Source organism: Dysidea avara, chromosome 4 (genome assembly GCF_963678975.1).
Source record: "Dysidea avara chromosome 4, odDysAvar1.4, whole genome shotgun sequence".
Lineage (NCBI taxonomy): Eukaryota > Metazoa > Porifera > Demospongiae > Dictyoceratida > Dysideidae > Dysidea > Dysidea avara.
The window spans coordinates 49,349,606-49,362,087 of record NC_089275.1 but is presented as its reverse complement, the minus strand read 5'-3'; positions in this window follow the sequence as shown (position 1 = coordinate 49,362,087).

Genomic DNA, 12,482 nt, shown 5'->3' with positions numbered 1-12,482 from the left:
AGTTGTTTGTAGTTGAACTCTCTACTCGGTGACTTATTTGTTACAGGCTGACTTGTTTGTAGCTGAACTGTCTACAGAATGACTTTACTGTAGCTGATCTCTCTACAGGGTGATTTGTTTGTAGCTGAACACTTTGACTAAACTTTCTACTAGGTGACCTGATTTAGCTGAACTCTCTACATTTGTAGCTGATCTCTCTACAGGGGCTGAACTCTCTACTGGATATATTATGTAGTTGAACTCTTTACAGGGTGCATGTGACTGTTTTGAGTTGAAATCTCCACAGGGTGATTTGTTTGTAGCTGACTGGTTCTGGTTGACTTGTTTGTTGATGAACTCTACAGGGTGGCTTGTTGCATAGCTGAACTCTATACACAGTGACCTGTCATATGTAGCTGAATGTTCAATCTAATAGAGTAACTTACTAATGGTGCTGAATGCTCTAATATGGTGATGATGATGATAGCATCACAATTTGACAATTACATGTACAATATATATAATTACGTACAAGGGGTCATGAGTCTAGTCTCAGGGTATAATTGGAGCTCTGGCAAGACAAAAATTACTTCTATTAGAGTATGTCATGTTCTGGCTGTTGAGCAGTCAGTTGACCTACTGATTGTAGAGAGAGCTGTGACATTCTGAACTAGCCAACAGTCCAGATGTCTCTCCCCCACTGTCCTTAACTCTTTATCTGCTGCTAAGGCTTCAGTTGCCAATGCCCACTCTGCTACATTCAAGAACCATGCTCATCATGATTTATGTCTTACTCATGTTGATTATTGGGAATCAAAATTCAAGGCATTAACTGTTAAAAATAAATATATTGTCACTCTGGAGCAAGCTTGTCCTTTGTGGAAATAGATGTATGGCCTCCCTGAGAAACAGCTGTCCTTGCTATGTGCTGGTTGTGATACTCTATGAACCTGGCTGGGTGGAACATCATTACTAGCAATGTGTCCTTTGTCAAGCTCCCCAGCCCGCAACAGACCATATCTTGATTGGATGACCTGTTGCTCTTGATCACGGCAGGTATACCTGGAGACATGATTCAGTCCTATGAGTCCTACAAGTTCTCATTCATGGACTCCAATAGCACTTACCTAAACTCTATGCTGACCTTCCAGAATATCTTGCTAGTGTCTGCCCTCCTAGCACTGTTCCAACCAATACGTATATCCTCCGTCCTTAGCAGACCTGACTTGGTTTTAGTTCCCAATAATTCCATCTGTTTGTTCGAACTAATTATTCCCACCAATACCCAGCAACATATTTTGGCTGCTACACTGTAAATTCAAATGGGTACAAATTTTTGAGTTGTTTTACCTGCAATTCAAAAAACCGAATTTTGGTAGTAACGACCCAAGGATGTACTTGTTTATTTTAACTTTGTAAGATATATAGTGCAGGAAGTCATAAACCCCCATATAAACTTTCGTCCATAACTTTCAAATAATTGCTCATATCAAAAAACTAAAAGCAGATTTGAATTCAGCACCTAAAAATGCACAAGATGGCATGAAGTAAAAGGTCATCAGGTCACAATCATAAATTACATCATCGTTACCATAGCAACAAACAATTTTGTATTTTAGAACATTTTCAGAAAGTAGCTAGCCTTATTGATAATGACTCCATTCTACTGTAATTGTGTTGAGAAGTCCAAAACAGACTTTCTATAATTCGTTTTTGCATATGAATTAAAATAGAATATGCTATTCTATTTAGTGCCTTGCATACACTTGACAGAAGATTGAAACATAATATTTTAGGACTATGGGCTAAACATGTAGTATAATAGAAGATTCAATGATAATGAAGCATAGAATAATAAGCAAAGCAAATAGAATTACTGATAGCAGTTAATAACACATTGCTAGCTACTGTTAATGACGTTACCAGCTCTATTTCTGACGTTGCCAGTAGTTAGTGTGTATAACTAATTACCTCTAATCTCTTCAGGGACGGATCCAGAGTTTGGAAAGAGGGGGGGCACCTTTCTGAAAACTAGTTGAAGACCAAAAAAAAAAAAAAAAAAAGGTCACAACAATAATAGCTAGTTATCCTTTACCAACTATATCACGTCTGTTATGTAAAATAAAATCCTATTTATAGCTTCATAGGTAAGCTACACTGCCTCATGAACATTGTGACTGCTTTATTAGAGTAATTGACTGCTCTATTAGAGTATCTCGATCTTGTATGCAATTTCTTGAAGGGGGGGGGGGCATTTGCCCCAAATGCCCCATCCTGGATCCGCCATTGCTCTTGATCTGATTGTTGACACAGAAGGCACATATCTTAAGTGATGCAAACATGATTTCCAAGTGGATTAACTTGGCTGCCCATGTAAGGCCAAAAAGTAATAACGACTTTTCCGTCACTTAAAATTCTGCCTTTTAATGACACATTTTAACATCACATAGTTGACACTTAAACACTTTGTGACAGTCTACAGTTTCAGATAATCATCCTAAAAGATCAGAAATGTTACAAACCTTATTGGGTGCTAAAATACAGAAGCAGATAATAAAGATGGGCTGTGTCATTTACACGCAGTTGTCCATAACAACCTAAATCCATCATTTTTAATACTATAAAAAACTGTCTTAGGGAAGTTTTATATATTAACTAATCTCCATGTATACCAATTTGTAGAGTTATTGAAGTATCCACTGGTGAGAAATTTAATTTTGAAGAAAACGACTTAATTTTACCAAAAACTTGAATAAATCACCAGAACAACAATAAATCAAAATTCTGTCTTACAATTTTGTTGGGGGTATCAATACCATTGACCAGCATAATAGCTAGCAAGATATTAGTACTCTTACATCAGAAATTTTTAAAAATTGTTAAAACATGACATTGTTATTGATTTACCAGCAATAGTTTTCAATCATTTCAGAAATAAAAGCTTTTTATGTCCAAATATGATCAATATACAATGATCAATATACAATGATCAATATACAGGGATTCTGCAGTCCAAATTTCAAGTGCATACTATATAGCATCAAAAAGTTATTAATCAATGAAGTTGAGATGTATTCGCGGGGGTTTATGACTTCCTGCACCGTAGTCATATTGAATGATATTACCCAGATATTCCATGGTCTCTTCAACCTCTAGCTAAGTGTTTGAAATAACCTTACCATCATGGTACAGTATCTGTTGTAAAATTAAACAAAAAAATATTTGTTTACATTAATTAATGATCATGAGTCAGTCATCACTAGTAATAACATACATTAATTTATCTATGACACATGTACACATTCACAATAATTGTTACATACTGCATCTTAATACTTTAAACACACCTGATCTTACAGAGTTTTCAAATTGTATATTGTATATAAAACCATGTTCACTTTTGATTGTGGGATTTACAGAATTAAGCACAAATGTTATAACGACCAGTGTACCAATGTATATTTAACCATGAAGCTGGGCATCTAAACTTTACCATAGTAGACTTTACAATACACACTGATATTACCAAGAGTTCATATATTATGAACTCTTGATATTACCAAAATACGTTAATTCAACATCCTAAGAGAACAGTTATATTGACCTCTCCTAGTTATCTTGACTGATTTACCGCCTTTAGATGGTCATTTACACCAAAAATTCTGTAGTTTAAATTTACCTATGGAGGTCAAATTGACCCATTTGAATTTACTGGGTAGAGCTCGGAAGGAAGATCGATATAGCAGTTTACAATATGACTTTCAGCAATCTGGCTTATCAATCTCATTTCCATCGAGATTGGTTGTTTAGGCCATTTTATGCCAGACACAAGTGGCCAATGCTTGCAAAGTGGCAAAGAATACTGCAAGATTCCTGTTTGAGCAGGCTACTCGCACTGCTATCTTCTGCTCGTACAGGACTTTTAATTCTAGAGCCTCTCTGGACTGGGATTTGTCGGTTTGTCTAAACTGAACTTTTCTGCATGCTATAATAATTATTTTTGTAATGTAATTTAATAGTGTAAGTCTTGCCAGGGTTCCTGTACTGTCCACCCAGTTCACAGTACCCCTGAGTCTAGACCCCTGTAATTATGTTGTATATTGTCTTAACAAAATAAAATGTCTCTCTCTCTATTACCTACGTACTATTAAAGTATCAGTAGCTACATGTATATAGTAGGATTTTTACAATAACTCAGTGGCTTTTACCCCAATTCTTCTATACTACTTGCAAGGACTTTTTATGATGATTATTCCATGTACATACTAGTTTTCAGTTCACTCTTCTCAGGGCATGCAATTACATAATTGTGACATAGGTTATGGTCTTGATCTCAATTCCTTCAAAACTACAAAAAGGCACTCCTTCGATGGTTATTCCATCTACGTAGCAGTTTTCAACTAATTCCTTCAAGGGGTGTACCCTACATGTGGGTGTGACAGAATTTCAATCGTATTTTACGTGAATAACCAGGCATCAGATTCCCACCAAGCTTGGCACTGAGATTTGCTTTAATGAACTATTAAATTGTGTCAAATTTCAGCTTGATTGGAATACACAGTTGTATTTTATGGTAGAGTTTTCAAAATGTGTGAAAAAAAGTACATAGAAGAACTGAAAAAACCCAAAACATATGGCCACACGAATCTCGAAAACAGCAGGAGGTTATTTTCTACAAATTTGGTATGTAGACTTCCCTACCTGGTAGGCACTTCTGTAGCAAATTCGGTTTCAATCGGATAAGAAGTCATGCAACATAACAAACAAACCAGCCTGTAGAAAGCTCAGCTATATATACAAGTCACCCAGTAGAGAAATTAGCAAGCCATCCTGTAGAGAGATTAACTAGAGAGAAGTCACCTGTAGTGTTTAGCAACAAACAGATCACCCTGTATAATATAATATATAGATAGTTCAGCGACATGCAAATAAATCCTGTGGAGTGTTTGGCTACAAACAAACCATTCTTTGGAGAGATCACTAGAAACAAGTTACCTGTAGAGAGAGTTCAGCTATAAACAAGTCACCATGTAGAGAGATCAGCTACAATAAAGTCACACTGTAGACAGTTCAGCTACAAACAAGTCACCCTGCAGAGAGCTCAGCTGTATGAGCTAGTCACCTGGCAGAGAATTCAGCTATAAACAAGCCATCCAGTAGTAAGATCAGCTAGAGAGAAGTCACCTGTAGTGTTCAGCTACAAACAGGTCACCCTGTAGAGAGATCAGCTATAAGGTATCCTGTAGAGAGTTACTGAGTGACCTGTTTGTAGCTGAACTCTCTACAGGTGACCTAATCTCTCTAAAAGATGGCTTATTTGCTCTCCACAGGGTAATTTTTTTGTAGTTGAACTTTCTATAGGGCAGCCTGAACTCTCCACAGGGTGTTTTGAATGTAGCTGAGCTGACAGTTTTTTAGCTGAACTCTCTACTGGATAAACTGAGCTCTCTACTGTGTGACGTACTTGTTACAGGGTGACTTGTTTGTAGCCAAACTCTCTACAGGATAACTTGTTTGTAGCTGAACTGCGTACAGGGTGACTTGTAAACTCTCTCTAGTCATTGTAGTACAAGGTGGCTTGGTTGTAACCAAACTCTCCACAGGTGATTTTTTTTTTGTAGCTAAACTCTCTACTGGGTGGCTTGTTTATAGCTGAATTCTCTGCAGGTGACTCATTTCTAGCTGCCGGCTTGTAAAGTTATTTGTTTGTAGCTGAGCTCTGGATGAATTGTTTTAGCTGAATTCTCTTCTGGGCGACTTATTAGTTACAGGGTAACATGTGTAGTTGAGTTCTCTACAGGATGACTTGTTTGTAGATGATCTCTCTACAGATGGCTTGGTTGTAGTCGATCTCTCTGCAGGATAATTTGATATACAGGAACTGTTTTGTAGCTGAACACTATATACAGGTTACTTCTCTCTAGCTGATCTCTCTAAAGGATGGCTTGTTTGTAGTAGAATTCTCTACCAGGTGGCTTGTTTGTAGCTGTACTCTCCACAGGGTGATTTTTTTTTGTAGCTGAACTCTCTAAATTGTAACTTTTTTGTAGCTAAACTCCCTATTTGGTGATTTGTTTGTAGTTGAATTAATTTTCTACTGTGTGACTTGTTTGTAGCTGAACTGTCTACTGGTGGGTGGCCTGTTTGTAGCTAAACTCTGCACAGGTGACTTGTTTGTATATAGCTGAACTCTCCACAGAGTGATTAAGTTTGTAGCTGAACTCTCTACATACATTGTGACTTTTTTGTAGCTAAACTCTCTGACTTGTTTGTATTTGAACTAGGGGGGCCCGCCAAGCAAAGCCTACTGCAGGGGCATAGGGAGGGGGGGGGGGGGTTCCGGGGGGTTCAGGAACCCCCCTGTAAAATTTAGACTTCTGCAAGCAGGATCCTAACACACAAAATAGTAATAGTAAAGACTTTACAGTGCAACACAATAGAGTACAATTACAGTATTAATTGTCAGTTACTTAAGTTACACTGATGGTCTGCTAGCAACCTGTGCTAGCAGCCAAGTACAAAACAAAGTGTACATTAGTTAACCATTTATATTAAAATTAGGGGTAGTAGCAATATTACAATAATTATAGCAAGGGCAATGGAAGTGATATGTACATGACTTGTTAGGGTTAAAGTGTTCAGCAAAATGGTTCCAGAGGTGATCGTAAATCAGTGACTTGATTGTGTCGAGGTGTAGATCAATGTTGATAGGGGGGAGAGTATTCCAGAGTCTAGGGAGTCAATTAAAATAGAAATTATGAGTTTTATTGTTGCGTGAGTAATTGTGCAACAATTTGTGGGTTGTAGCTGATCTAGTCCTGCTGGTACTAAAAGATACATAATTGAAGATACTAAAGTGGAGATTTGGCTGCTTCAAAGATTTCACAAAGAAGAGAATATCATAAAAATCAAGCATATACATCAAAGGAAGGAGTTTCAATTTAAGTAAACGAAATTTGTAATCTGAAGTGTAATCATTTAGAATATATTTAGTGGCTCGCCTTTGTACTCTCTCAAGTATAGTAGTGTCTTTTATTAGATGTGGATTCCATAATTGTGAACAATAAGTAAGTTGTGAGCGGACAAGTACTAATATAGAGATCTTCTAGCTTCCACTGGAAAATGAGTGAGTAATATAGCACAGCACAACAATTGATAAAGCTTGCATTCATCTCTCAGGGAAGGATTTACAGAGGTAACATGAGCCCTAGGCCTCTTCAAACTTGTTAAAAAGATTGATATACTCTAATAGAGCAGTCAGGTATACTCTAATAGAACATGCATGTAAATATATCCATGTCCATATGAAGTTTTTCAGACATTCTAACATTAAATTCAAAACTTAGCATGACCTTATACTATTATAGCTTTGGTGTGCAATGTTTAAAGATATAGAGCTCCAGTAATTTATCACTTGTGTTATGCAAAATGAATTCACGCTATGCATATTTGTATAGTTATATTGTTTTAATTGTAAGTCATTCCATTTGTATCAGTGGATTCATGGCTCTTATACCACAGTGAGATAACTATCACTTACAGATTACTATGTGTCTCTATATATGTGTTATGCTGTCTGTTTCCACTAGGTGGCTTTATCGGGCACTTATATGCATCATAATTAATGTACTTTTGCATAAAATATAGCAATTTGCTGAGTTTTGATTCATTAAAATATTAAAAGTCTCTCAGCGGCTTGGGGCTGTGCCCCCAGACCCCTGCTTCTGGTAACTCAATGCTGGTGCTGGAACCCCCCTTCAAAAAATCCTGGCTACGCCCCTGAGCCTAGATCCAATCCCACAGTGAAGATTACTGGATTTTAGCTATAGTATTTAGGTATTTCATGTATTGTGATTGTATTTAAAATCGATATCTTCGGTGTAATATTAATTATGTTAGACATTGCATGACATAGCAGCTATGCATACATCACAGTGCTATAATTTTGTGTCCAAAATCGCTTGTTCAATGCAAGCCACATGATACCATGTTCCACATCGATCACAGCAGATCATTTTTTCACCAGTATCTCGGCATCAGCATCTCGGCATCAGCATGTGCAAAATATATTAACAGTTATAACTTTAGAGCCTGATCTCTTATTTCTCAAAACGGGAAAGAGCTTTTGTTTAGCATCAAAATACCTCATGATCTCTCATGTTACGTTGATCATATATAGCAAATAGTTGAAGGGTCTTGCCCATAAGCTAGCTAGTACAGTATGCGGCAGAAAATAAGCCAATTCCTGACTGGGTAATCACCTGCCTAGCGCCTGCCTAGCTTAAATAAAAGAGTCACAAATTTAGCAAGAGTCACTTGCATTGCAGTGGGTATAGTTGCATTAAGCGAATCATACACAGTAATGTCAGCTTTGTCACTCCCTTCTACCATCAAATTGTGGAATTCTCTACCTGATTCTCTAGTCGTACTGGATGATATTAATCAATTTAAAGATGACTTGTCCTTGTACCTCTTCCCTTAACTGATTTAATGTATAACTATGTATATTTTTATACTCTTTTTGTGTTTTACACAGTAAATAGAAATAACAGTAAAGTTTAAGCCACAATCCAGTGGTTGTTATTTACATGCTATGCACCACTTGTAGTGAGCCTGTTGGCATTGGAACTACACTAGCTGACTGTAGAACTAGAGTATTTCTTAAGCCTCCAATATGGTTGAATTGAGTTTTAATTAAATGCTGGACTGCACTTAAATGTAGGTCATTCAAACAGTGATTGGTGGTTAACATTTCCTTCTGGGCCAAAGTGAAGTTGTACTTTCCAATCCGTATCCATTCCGTGGACTTTGAACAAATTTCTAGAAACTTTTTATGGTCATCTGCAATATCATTTATCACCACGACTACTATTTTTCTGCCATTTATGAATTGATTGGAAGTATTTGTTGTAGAAATGGGTTGTTTAGGTCTTACTTGGAATAAATGGTCAGATGAAATTCTTTCTGTTTCCTGGAACAACCAGCTACAGACTGCTGTTGTTTTCCTTATTAGCACAATTTGTCCTTTAGCCATTACTTGCATACAACTTGAAAGCTGAACCAATGTGCATGTGATGTGTGCTATGAAAGGATCTTGGCCTTGGTTTTAACTAGAGGTGGAGACTTCTTGACTTAATGCCCTCTTATTGCTGGTAATCACTCAACTGGATGGATGGCCCGATACAGCCCAGTAGATACAATATTATGCTTTTGTGCTGCCAATTTTTTTTACTACAGTGTTGTCTGCATAGTGTCCTATAGGGCTGGGCGATATTGAAATTTTACTATCACGATATATCATTGGAAAAATATCACGATATTACTAATTATCACGATATTTTTTCATATTTTGACAGATGCTCTACTATGAAACTACACCTAGCTACACAAGTGATATAACCTGCAGCAACATGATGGATGTGCAACAATACATGTACATGGCATTAACCATTTATTGAACTATACATGGAGATATAGACATTAGCTAGACCTACAATTAAGCATGGAGAGGATGTGTCTTACACACCCAAGTGCATGACATAAATTCAGGAGCTCTACAGATTCCCATGCATGACTAAATGACTGCTAACTATAGCAACAAAATCTCATTCACCCATGCACATTTTATTAGCTATAATGCCACAATGTGCAGAAATATTCTTTCCTCAATAAAAACGCAAAATAATAAATCCCTTAAGTAGCTACTTTCATATTCGCATGAATGCTCTATAAAGTTACTTGACTGCTCTATTAGAGTACATAGGTGACTGCTCTATTAGAGTATCTCGATCTTTCCTGGAGTTAAACAGCAGCACTATGTTTACTGTAGTTAGCTAATGCGAATATTATTGAAGAACACCGCGATAATCACGATATCGCGATAATATCATTTCCAAGAATTTTTGGCGATACTGGTATCGTTTCATCAGAATATCGCGGTTTTACGGTATAACCGAGATACCGCCCACCCCTAGTGTCCTACTACTGCCAAGTTTACTAGCTAGTATGATCAAAGAGTACTTTACTAAGAAGTCGCTACCATCTTGTGCTTCCAGATTATCTTTTACTTTGACTTAACATAAACGTTACCACACTGCCATTCAAGTTTACAGATATGTTAATAATTATTCCCCTTCCTATTTGCTAAGTGTTTTTCATTACCGTAATTAGCTTTTTTGCATTGTAAAATAAATTTTGTATGCAAAACGTTTACAATTTCTTACAAATTTTTTTATAATTATAAGATCAAACTACTCTAATAGAGCAGCCATTTTATTTGAATCATACGAAAATATTTTTACATGAAAATTTTTATCACAATTTTTTTGCACAGAAATAAAGTAAATTACAGATGTGACAGGTTATTGTGGATGTAATACAAATCATCTTTTTGTTGCCAGGGTTGCCACTAACTTTGGTAAAAGAAGTTTCTTTTATCATTGAACAATTTTATGGAACAGTTTGTCTTCAAACACTGTGGAGGCTGCCACTTTGTCATCTTTCTTGCTGTTGTATTGTGTATTTGTTCTAGCGTATATTTCTGTATGTTATTTTCAGGGCTCCACTGAAAATCAGCATCAGTAAGCTGAGCATTCCCTGCTTAAAAATTACAATTACAATTTACAATCCTCCAACAAGTAGAGCTACTATTAGCCTGAGAAGAACCTGAATCTGAACAAACTACTTCCACCACTTTACATGTATGCGGTACCAGGTGCTGAAACAACTTTACGGAGAATACTTCAAAGTTTACGAATTATTACGTATCTCAAGATTTCGGGAATTATAATATTGAATTAAATAAGGGACCTAAGATTGTATATAAGATTTGAAGACTCGAGTTTGGGATTTTAGGATTTAAAGGCTTTTACAGGATTTTCCTGGGATTTTAGCAGATTGAGTCTCAAGGTAAACTAGATCCAGTGCATGGCAGGTCCCCTAGTTGACTGTGTGACTTGTTTGTAATTTAACTATCTATAGCTACTGGGTGACTTGTTTGTAGTTGAACTCTCTACAGGTGACTTGTTTCTAGTTGATTTATTTACAGGGTGGTTTTGTTTGTAACTGAAGTTTGTAGCTGAACTCTCCACAGGGTGATTTGTTTATAGCTGAGCTCTCTACAGGGTGACTTTTTTTTGTAGCTGAACTCTCTACTTGATGAATTGTTGTAGTTGAGCTCTCTTCTGGACAACTTTATATTATTTGTTGCATGGTGACTATAGTTTGTAGCCTAGAGAGTTCAGCTACAACCAAGCATTGTTGGGCAAGTTACTTTTTACAAGTAACTATATAGTTACATATTACTTGCAACCGAACTATTTAGTTACAGTTACATATTTACCCATAAAATAAAGTAACTATAATAATATTACATACCTGTATCAGTGGCGGATCCAGGATGGGGCATTTGGGGCAAATGCCCCCCCCTTCAAGAAATTGCATACAAGATCGAGATACTCTAATAGAGCAGTCAATTACTCTAATAAAGCAGTCACAATGTTCATGAGGCAGTGTAGCTTACCTATGAAGCTACAAATAGGATTTTATTTTACATAACAGACGTGATATAGTTGGTAAGGATAACTAGCTATTATTGTTGTGACCTTTTTTTTTTTTTTTTTTTGGTCTTCAACTGGTTTTCAGAAAGGTGCCCCCCCTCTTTCGAAACTCTGGATCCGCCCCTGTGTATTATATATAATACTTTGTGTCCACAGCCTTAAGCTGTCACGTGTGAAACTACCACCTTATCACGTGACATGATTGCGTTGTTGGACAATGTGCAAATCTTGATTATAAGTAAGAAGCTGGTGAATAAACTTCAGGCTTCATTACTTCGTTGTGGCTAGGCGTTACTCAGTAGATCACTAACGAGATTAATAACTTCGTTACTTGTAGTAAGGCCACTCAAAATAAATTCTCTGTTTCCCGTCCACCGCCCGCATCTGGTTACTGTCAGCTTTAAAACTTCCATTATTCCGTATTCTTCCATTATTTTCCGGTTATTCTTGCATACTGACAGGTTCAGTAAAAGCCATCTCGAAACGGTGTCAGCTCAAGTGTCATCAAGTTGGCACACACTTCACATTAATTTTGTTTAATTTTTGCAACTTAAAAAGGAAGGAACAAGCTTAAGCATGCTTTTGTGCAGCTTTTTATGGTTGTTACAGGCAAATAATGGCTTGAAAAGCTGCCAATCTTATAATGAAATAATGGAAATGGACCGCCCGCCCACATGCAAATATGCCCGAGCACAGGACGGGAAACAGAGAATTTATTTGGAGTAGCCTAATAATAATACGTAATATTAGATTCGTTGCAATAACTATATTACTTAGGTAATGGATTACATTTGTATTGTAAAGTAACTTGAGTTATATTATCTGTTTTTATAGCGTATTTCGTTATATTACTTACCGGGGTAGTTACCACAATAATATTACGTAATGTGTTACATATGTAACGCGTTACTCCCGACACTGAACCAAGCCACCCTGTAGAGAGAT